Genomic DNA, 11,238 nt, shown 5'->3' on the forward strand with positions numbered 1-11,238 from the left:
ATCAATATTATAGCAATTATGATGTCAATGTGAAATGTCTTGTGTGTTTCAGAATATGGTTTTACTTCAGCAGTTTTGAAAGTATGATCAACCCAACAGCTCTAGTGAAAAATGTATAATAATGACAGTTTCCTCATAGCTGAGCATATCATCCAGAACCTGTTCTTCAAAGGCTGAATGTGCGTGTGAAGAATATTGTCTTGATTTCGATTCAGACAGAAATAGTGCTAATATTGTCTGTGTCTGAATTGCTAAGTCTTTATAATCATTCAAATTATCTACATAACATAACAACCACCACCACAACTCATTTATTATTACCATAATTGTTCAGATAGAAAAGTTGTACATTGTGAGTTTTGTCTTGAGGCACCAATATATTCAATTGCTTATATTACCTTGAATTAGATTGAATACATGTGTGTTCTGAATGAGAACATGGTTAAATCTTTGGGATGTCTTGGAATCAACTTTACACTGCCTGTCCAAAAAAAAAGGTCTAATAAAAAGTCTAATATTTTGTTGGACCGCCTTTAACTTTGATTATATTGTGCATTCCTTGTTTCATTCAACAGCATCATAAAAAAATCACAATATTTATTTTCATCAAGAGTTGCATACATTTTTGGCAGAGATCTTGTATTGACAAAAGGAGAATCAAACCACCGTGTCTCCAGTACATCCGTAAGACTTTCGGCAAGGTTAAACTGTGGTGCACTATGTGTGAAAATGATTTCTCATGCTCACTGAACCATTTCATAAATTGAGCTTGATGAATCTATTTCCAACAGTCTGCTGAACTTCTGTTTTCTAATATGCAGGTATACAATTTCATATTTTTTGCTTAAACTTCCCTGAAGAACAACAGGCAGGCTGGTTTATTTACATAGTTTAAATGCACAGATTGTTTCTTCTGACACTCCTAGTCAATGTCATCTGCTAAATAAAACAAGGCAAACAAATATTTGCCGGTCAAAGCCATTGCATGGTAAGTTGCATTCAAACTATGAAAAGGAGGAGTTTCAGAATTTTTTTATGCATAGTGGCAACATAAACGTAGAGTAAAAACTTTTTACTTTTTACATCACCACACAAAAATTAGTCATTACAGATAGATTTTGAAATGCTTTAAAACCAAAGATAATTTGAATTCAGCTCTTCATTTAATTTCTGTTCTTCATTATGTACAACAATTTACTAGTTAAGCACAGTTCATAAGTAAATCACTGAACTTTTAAAGAATAAGCATTCAAATTAGGAATGGGGCAAGAGTGGTAGGGCGAAAACCACTGAAGACCCAGAAGAATATTAAGGCTCATCTGAAGTTTGCCAAAACACACCTTGGTGAACCTCAAATTATTTGGTAAAATGTTGAGTCGAAAGTGGAACTGTTAAGAGTGATGTAGACATTTGGGGGTGTGTGTTAAGAGAGGCATTTTAGGGGTGTGTGGTAGAGTCTTAACTATAATAAAGAATATATCTTTGGATTTGAGACTTTAGTTTTTGCAACTTTACAGATCTTCTTTATGCACCAAAAAAAATTATAGTTGATAAAAATATTGAAATCGCATCATATAACCCCTTTAATAATTGAGAGAAAATCTTCAGTGTGTGAAGTGAAGCTCAAACCATGCACAACTGAATTATGAAGCAAAAAAGTATCCAAAGCACGTAGGAGAAATACCATCTTTGAATGGCTATAAAAAGTAAAAAAGAATACATTTGGAGTGGGCTAGTCATTGTCCTAGTCAAATGTACTTGATGTGACCCAAATGAGATGCTGTAGCTGGACCTTAAACTGGCCTTTCTTGCTCAAAAAACCATCCAATGTGGCTTTGTTTGTACATTCCACTGCTGGTGAGTCTATGTTCACAGTCAAGTTCACGTCAAGCCAAGTCTTTGTATTTTGATTAATCTTTTGTTTAATAAAACTGCACATGGGTTCACATCCAACTCCCCTTCAGTGGACTTGATTACTGTAGAGAAATGGCCAAATATTAATGAGCAAACCTGAGAAAACAATTGAAAATATTGTATCATTGCATTCTATGGCACCTTTAAATATTTTGACAACAATCCATTTAAATAATTCATGTAGTAAAATCTACTACTTGTAAAACCTGTGCTACTTATTACCGTAAAACTCAGGATTTTGTTTTCATTTTTTTTCTCCGAATATTTTTAATGCCACCAAGCTATCACATATAAGTCAAAGAGATTCTTGAAACCTCTGTCAGAATAGGTCGCAGATAATATTTGCTGAAGGGAGCAGTGCTCTTAAAGGTCAGCAATTTTTTAGAAAAAAATGAAAGAATAAGAGGTGACTTTAAAGTTTTCTCTGTACTCAAGTGGAAGGAATAAGCTGTTAAATAGTTTGTTGTTGACATACAAATACTTGTCAAGAACTAAAGGTAATAAATGACTGTGACAGGTCAAGTTTAAGTGAAACCGGTCTTATTAGGGTCATTCCATGTCAAATCAACCAAATTTCAGAAATTTACCAAGCAGGATTTTTTTTAAATGATATTTTTCTGAATAAAAAACAAAAACAGCAATGAAACCCTAAAATGTTAAATGTCATGTATGAATAACATATGGTTCAATTTTGTATATTATGGATCTCTATATAGCTCAAATTGTTACATTTTACTTTGCACACAGCTGATACTTATAGAATGTCTGAAGAACAAACAATATTGAAACTAGAAATGCATCCTGCTCCCTTCTATCAAAAACTATGCATAGAACATACCTATCTGAGTGACAAAATAAATAAAAATACATTGAAACTTAGTTGAGGGCCATTAGTTTCCCAGTAGTGCATTGATAAGATTCTACATTTGAATTAGTTTACGGGATATTTGGAATAAGGGATTTTCTTCATTTTAACTGCTTCTGAAGCTATCAAGATTTCAAATATGCAGTATCGCAAAGTAGCTATGTGTTTGAAACAGGTTTATGCCTCCTTGGGGCAGTGTGAGTTTTTGACCATTGGAAATGGGCAAATCTCTGGGATTGATCTATACAGGAAAAACAGAAGAAAAAAAAAACAATCTGCACACTGTTACACTCCCTTTATTCAAAAAGTTAAAAATAGCAACGTTTCGGTCAAAGACCTTTGTCAGGTAAACACGCACACATGTTACGAAGTACCACCACAGGAGGCTGAGGATAACAGAAACACAGTTTATTTAGGCACAAGCAGAGGAGCGGGTAGTGTTGGGTGAAGTGATGGTGTTGGAGGCAGTGGAGAATGGATCCGTTGATGAGGGGTAGAGACGCTGGAGGAAAAGGGTGTACCACACACACAATGAAGACTGGGAGCTTCTGGAGATCGCTGGAGAGATGTAAGTAGAGATAGAGTTAGTCCTGAGAGTTAGAATACAGGTAAGACCTTGTTGCGAACGAGACCGGACGCTGACTGTGAGTGTGTGAGTGTGTGTGGTATTTGTAGTGCTGAGGTGATTGCTGGTGGATGAGGATCAGGTGGGAGTAATTAGTATTCAGTTGAGGGAGTGCGCTGTGATTGGAAGGAGGTGGAACCTGGCATATCTGTAACAGTGCCCCCCTCCGAGTGGAAGGTGTCTAGTAGGTTCGGATCCAGGATGTCGTTGTGTGGGACCCATGAGCGTTCCTCTGGACCATATCCTTCCCAGTCCACTAGGTACTCAAGTTGTCCACCATGCCACTGAGTCCAGGATGTCTAGGACTACATAGTCAGCACCGTCTTCTAGGAGGAGTGGAGGGGGTCTTCGGCTACGCCAGGTTCTGTGGAGGGAGAAACAGAGGGATAGTAATGCTTGAGGAGGGACACATGGAAAGTGGGGTGAATCTGGTACTCTGGTGGTAGTTGAAGTTTGAAAGTGACCGGATTGATCTGCTCTAGGATGGTGAATGGGCCAATGAATCTGGGACTCAGCTTGCGGCAGGGTAGGCGCAGGCGGATGTCCCGGGTGGACAGCCAGACCTTCTGACCAGGTTGGTATTAAGGGGCCTCAAATCGGCGAAGGTCGGCTGTCATCCTGCGCCTATATAGGGCCCATTGGAGTTGGTGGAGAGCCACGTCCCAGACCCTCTCGCTCTCTCTGAAGCAGTAGTCGATGGAGGGGGCATCCGAGGGTTCTCCTGACCATGAAAAGAGTGGTGGCTGGTAGCAGAGCACGCACTGGAATGGTGTGAGTCCGGTAGTAGGGTGTCACAGGGAGTTCTGTGCATACTCGGCCCACTCTAGGAACTGGTTCCAAGAGTTCTGGTGGCCATGGCAGAGGGTACGGAGGAAGCGTCCAATCTCCTGAACCTTCCTCTCCGTCTGCCAGTTGAATTGGAGGTGGTATCCAGAGGACAGACTGATGGCCACACCCAGGAGTGAGTGAAATTCTTTCCATACCCGGGAGATGAACTGGGGACCTCTATCTGAGACGATGTCTTCTGGAATGCCGTAGTACCTGAAGACATGGTTAAACAGTAACTCGGCCATTTCCATGGCCATGGGCAGACCTTTGAGAGGGAGAAGACGACATGATTTAGAAAATCTGTCCACCATGACTAGAATGCAGGTATTATTGTTGGAAGGAGGAAGATCAGTGATAAAATTCACCCCTAGATGTGACCACGGCCGATTAGGGACGGGCAGAGGATGGAGCTTGCCTGATGGTAGATGGCATGGACTCTTGGAGATGGCGCAGTCTGTACATCCGTTCAAGTACTTTCTGATGTCAGAAGTCATGTTGGGCCACCAGAAGCGTTACCTTAGCAACGAGAGGGTTTCATTGACCCCCGGGTGACCAGTGACAAGAGACATGTGAGTGGAGTGAATAAGTGGAGTGAGCCATGTCCTGGGGATGTATTGGTGTCCCAGTGGGCAACCCGGTGGGGTGTTGGTAGCAGGATTGGAGGAAGGAAGGGTCTCTGCAGACCAGGTAATGGGGCTGATGATGATTTTTTAAGGAAGAATAGTTTCAGGCTCTTCTAGGTTTTCTTCGGGGGCGTTACACCAGGACAGGGCGTCAGCCTTCACGTTCTTGGCCCCTGGGCGATACGAGATGGAAAAGTGGAAGCGGGTGAAGAATAGCGGCCAGTGGGCCTGTCTCGGATTCAGCCTCTTGGCAACCCGTAGATATTCGAGGTTCTTGTGGTCTGTTAGAACTAGACAGGGTATTTGGCTCCCTCCAGCCAATACCTCCATTCCTCCAGGGCCAACTTGATGGCCAGCATCTCACGGTTGCCAATGTCATAATTTACCTCCGCTGGGTTGAGCTTCTGAGAGAAGGCATGGGTGGAGGCGACTGGGATTCCCCTGCTGCTGTGATTAGACCGCTCCCACTCCGGTGGTAGAAGCATCGAGTTCTACGACGAAGGGTTGATTGGGGTCAGGATGGACCAGGAGTGGAGCGGTCGTAAAGGCCCTCTTGAAGGAGTTGAAGGCTTCTGTGGTGGCTGGAGTCCATGATAGCGATTTGGGTTTGTTCTGGAGAAGGCTAGTGAGAGGGTTGGTGATGGTACTGTAATTTTGGATGAAACGTTTGTAGAAATTGGCAAAGCTGAGGAATCGTTGGAGTTCCTTGATGGTGGTAGGAATGGGCCAATTTCTTACAGCATTTACCTTCCCCTCGTCCATCCAGATGCCACTGCTGTTGATGTTGTATCCAAGGAACTGCAATGAGGGCTGGTAGAAGGAGCATTTCTCGGCCTTGAGATAGAGCTGAAAAGCCCTTAGGCATTGCAGGACCTCCGCAACGTGGCGACGATGTTCCACTAGGCTCCGGGACTAAATGAGTATATCATTTATATGGACGAGGACAAACTTATGGAGGAACTCCCGGAGCATCTCATGGATAAAGTCCTAGAAGACGGAGGGGGCATTAACAAATCCATACAGCATCACACAGTACTCATAGTGGCCAGTAGGGGTGATTAAGGCATTTTTCCACTTGTCCCCCTTACGTATCCAGATGAGGTTGAATGTGCTGCGGAGGTCCAACTTGGTGAAAACAGTGGCACCACGGAGATGGTCCAGGGCAGCTGGGACAAGGAGAAGTGGATAGAGGAACTTAACTCTTATATTGTTCAGGGCCGATACAGGGCCGCAAGCCTCCGTCCTTCTCCACAAATAAGAAACTGGAAGCAGCAGGGGAGGTAGATGGATGAATGTAACCCTCAGCCAGCACCTCCTTGATGTACTCATCCATGGCCTTCTCCTCCGGGATGGATATATCCTTCCTTTAGGCACTGGTTCACCAGGAAGCAGATCGATGGCACAGTCCCACGGCTGATGAGGAGGCAGCTTGGAGGCCTGTTTGGGGCAGAATACGTCACGGAAGGGGTTGGTAACATGTCGGGATGGAGATGGACTGGTTATCCACCGGGCTCTCTATGGAGGTGGTACATACTGCAAGAGGTGTTGGGGAAGGATTGGTTGGGACAGGACAACCAGTGATGCAGCACCGGAAACAGGAGTCGCCCCACTTCAGGACTTTGCCCGTCTTCCACGAGATGACAGGGTTGTGCTGCTCCAACCATGGGCGCCCTAGGATGAATTCAGCGGTTGATTCCTCCAGAATCAGCAGGTGGTCCTCCTCTATTGAGTAGTCCAGTTTGGAGGGTGATGGGACCCACACTATGACGCACACCTCTTCTACTCAAAGGCCTTCCAGTTATTGTGTGGACCTGGTAGGCTGACGGTCTCGCCGTGGGAGCGAGTTTGAGTTGATGGCAGAGAGCGCCAGAATTTGCCGGCTGACCCAGAATCTAGGAGGGCGGAAACTGGAAGAGAGATGTCAGTGGTAGTAAGTGTCACAACAGTGGTGAGTGGTTTCATTTGATACTTCGAAGGGAGAATGGCACTCACCATGGGACGAGGAGGACAGACGGGGCATATGGAGATGATATGCCTCAGGGATGCACAGTAGAAACATAGATTCTGGGCCAGCAGTCTTTGTCTTTTAGCCACAGTGAGTCGATAAGAATCGATGAGTATGGGTTCGCTGGCTGGTTCTGGGGAGCTGACGGCCTCTGGTCGGCAGAGTGGCGAGGTGGAGTACGCCTGGCCCTGGTGCTCTTCGAGGCACGACTGCATATGGGTGGCGAAGCGGATGGAGAGTTGAATGAACCGTTCTAGCCCGATGGTGTCCTCGTATGCAGCGAGATGCAACCGCACTCAAGGTTCAAATCCCTGATGGTAGATAGTCAGCAAGGCCTGCTCATTCCATCCACTGGTGGCCGCTAGAGTCCTAAACTGAAGAGCATATTCATTGACAGACATTTTTCCCTGTTTCAGGTTATAAAGCTTCTCACCAATAGACGAGTCCCAAGCTGGTCTGCCAAAAATTTCTCGGAAATGGTCGATGAAGCTAGAATAAGACTGTATAACTGGGTTATTCTGTGTCCAAATTGAATCGGCCCACTGAAGTGCTTTTCCTTGCAATTGAGATATCAGGAAGGCCACCTTAGATCTTTTGGTAGGATATAAGTGCAGTCGAATCTCCAGGACCAGCGAGCATTGGAGTAGAAATCCGCTGCAATCCTCCGCCGAACCAGAGTAGGGCGCCGGCTTGGCCATGGGGCTAGCGTATACGGCAGGTGAGGAAGTGCTGGAGTTGTCGGCGGAAGTGCTCGCAGGTGTAGGAGATGCTGGTAGAGTGGTGAGTGTCCGACGCAATGTGTCGACCAGGTCTTGAAAGGGGTCCGTGAGGCTCATGCTTGTGCCAATGGGTCTTGGTCTGGTCTTCTGTTACGGGGTACCACCACAGGAGGCTGAGTATAACAGAAACACAGTTTATTTAGCCACAAGCAGAGGAGCGGGTAGTGTTGGGTGAAGTGATGGTGTTGGAGGCAGTGGAGAATGGATCCGTTGATGAGGGGTAGAGACACTGGAGGAAGAAGGTGTACCACACACACGCACGATGAAGACTGGAAGCTTCTGGAGATCGCTGGAGAGAGGTAGGTTAGAGTTAGTCCTTAGAGTTAGCATACAAGTTAGATCTTGTTGCAAACGAGACCTGACGCTGACAGAGAGTGTGTGTGTGGTATTTGTAGTGCTGAGGTGATTCCTGGTGGATGAGGATCAGGTGGGAGTGATTAGTATTCAGGTGAGGGAGTGCGCTGTGATTGGATGGAGTGTCTTAACAACACACAAGCAAAAAAATGGCTTATCTTAATTAGAATTTTTGTTTAGTTTCTAGTCAAAATATTTTACAATTCTTAAATCAAGATACTTTTACTAGATAAGCCAAATGACTTAAGATATTTAATCTTGTTTTCAAGGGTAAAAAACTAAATGAAGTGCATTTTGCTTAAAACAAGTCAAATTATCTGTCAGTGGGGTAAGTAAAATATTCTTAAAACAAGTATTTTATTTACCCCCACTAGCAGATCATTTAACTTGGCTTATCTAGTAAAAGTATCTTGATTTAAGAATTGTAAGATATTTGGACTAGAAACCATACAAAAATACTAATAAGATAAGCCAGTTTTTGCAGTGTAGTTCAACAATCAAAATCAATCAAGTGAACAGCTTTAGTATATCACATTAAAACAACACCTCAAAACATCGTAAGACAACACCCAAACACTCCCCATCTTTTTAAATTACTTTCTAAGTCCTAGAATTAAACAGTGCATAACTATACAACATACATTTAAGTACAAAACGATACCGTATCAACAACATTATATATCAAAGATATATCAATTAGAAACAAGTTCTAAATTCAAGCCCTTAGGGGAAATAGTATTAAGTGTGAAAATATAATACACTTCTATATTTTAATACGATATTGGTGACATCGTTACCTCTCCTGGGTGCTTTAATGTGTTCAATTCCAATATACCCAAGTGTGGAAAAATAGTTTTTTCTACTGTTTTTTTATTTACCCTTTGATCTTGCACCTGGCCAAAACTTTTTAATTTTTCTTTATATTGATCTATATAGGGCCTTAAAAGTCAAGATTCCAAAAAGGTTTGTTAGTAACTACAATCTAAACGAATATTCATATATGTGTAATGTTTTTTTTGTGTTTTTTTTTTTTAGTTACAGGTATGCAAAGTTTGGAATAAGAATATTTTTAGCACTCAGGGATGTTCTATGCAACTGTTTTAATAGAGAGAAAAGAAGATACGTATTTAGTTTAAATTATTATTATTTTTTTTCAGACATTCTTCTATAAACACGATATGATGTATCAGCTGTGTGCATGCAAACATTGGGACTTGAGTTACAAGCATGCTGAAAGAACTGATATCTAAAAGAATATTTTTTTTAGCTATAGCTACATAAGGTCTAAAGATTTGTGAAGTAATGTACATACATTTTTAAAATGAAAATATAAAAAAATAATTTACGATGTTGATGACTTTTACAACACGTAATCACAGTCTGTAAAAAGGGTACACTGGCAAGCAACAAACATTTCTAAAGTCAACAGAAGTATTTTTTACCCCTGTAATCTGTCACCAAATCTCAGGTGAAAATTGTCATTTTGACCTGCTCCACAAAATATTCTGGTATTCTGGTACATAAAAAAATAAATAAAAAATTATTACACTTTTTTTAGCCAGGGACCCGGTTGAGATGACATGGATCGACCCTATGGAGTTTATAGAGACCAAAATTAATAATGTATAATTAACATATTATTTATCTGTTTGCAATTTAGTATTTAGAAATAAACTATGAACTATTTTTTACTATTATTATTTTACTATATAAAGTCCCCATTTCCTATTTAGCTAAAGTGTGTGTGTGTAGACACACAAGAATAGTTAATGCATGTTGATGATGCTGATAATTATTTGTACATTATTGCCAGAGATAATAGAGATGTGAGTGTAGATGTTTATTTGATGATTTGGAGTAGGAGGTAATAGTACTGCTGGTAATGAAAGTGAAAATGATCAGTGTTGGATGATTCAGCTGATGTGTGATCATTTGAAATTTGTTTCATATTGGGTCTAATTTCTTTCAAAATCACTCTTTGGTCTTATCTTCCAGTCCGTTTCAATATGCCAAGTGACACTTATGAAAAAAAAAATGCTTCTGACCACCTCTGGGAAAACTACAGCTTGATATTTCCTTAGCAGTCATGTTTATCAGCCACCTCTTACGCCCCATTCAAGCATCCCTCATGCCAGTGAGCATTTGGTGCAAGCATGAAAAGCAGCAGCACAGCCAATGAGAATGATCCTGATTGCTGACTTTCAGAGAAACTGTAAGTGGTTTATCTGGTTGAAGTTCTTGCATTCTTTCCATTAAAGAAGTTCTCAAAGTCATCCTAAAAAGAGATAAACAGGCTCGTCAACGTATTTTAAGAAGAAAGGAGGGCTGATTTGTCGTTAGAAAAGTGCTTTGTAATAATATATATTAGATATATTAGTTTAAAATATTGTGATAATAAATACTTTAATTAAACCTTATCCACAGTAAGCGTATTTTTAAGGTCCAACATTATTTGTTTACAGATGCCACTTGGTTTGATATTTAGTATATAATGCAATGACACATTATTATGTACAGTGTGCTATTTGGGTCCACTGTATTTATGTGTCTTTGAGAAATCTTTTACTTACAGTGCCTTGCAAAATTTTTCATATGCCTTTATTTATTTATTTTGTACGTTTTGTTATGTTGCTGCCTTATGTTTCACTATTTTACACCCAACCCCCAACCCCCATCAATCTAAATGCTACAAAACATAATGACATAATGACAAAAACAAAAATATTCATACCCTTAATGCGGTACTAAGTTGAAACACCTTTATAGCCTCTAGTCTTTTTGCTATGATCCGAAAAGCTTTGAACATCAGCATTTGGCAGTTATCTGCCATTCTTCTCCTCACCTTTTCACCTCTCAAGCTCTGTTGTCTCCAGAAATGTTAGAATTGGTTTAAGCTTAGTCTGTGGCTGGGTCATTCAAGGACATTCACAGTTGTCTATAAGCCACTCTTGCTGTGTGCTTAGGGTCATTGTGCTGTGCAGTTTTCATTAGGACTAGGCTTTTCTTCTACTCTGACGATTCCCTCAGTCCCTGTTGCTGAAAAACAGCTCCTCAGCGTGAGGCTGCTACCAGCACACTTTACTGTTGGCATGCTACTCTGCAGGTGATGAGCAGTGCCTGCTTTCTTTCAGACATGATGCTTGGATTTGAGGTTCACCAGACCAGAGAATAATGTTTCTCACAATCTGAGGGTTCCTTAGGTGCCTTTTTTGATAATTCTAAGTGGGCTTTCACTGAGGAGATCA

The sequence above is a fragment of the Carassius gibelio genome, chromosome A1 (assembly GCF_023724105.1).
Source record: "Carassius gibelio isolate Cgi1373 ecotype wild population from Czech Republic chromosome A1, carGib1.2-hapl.c, whole genome shotgun sequence".
Taxonomy (NCBI): Eukaryota; Metazoa; Chordata; class Actinopteri; order Cypriniformes; family Cyprinidae; genus Carassius; species Carassius gibelio.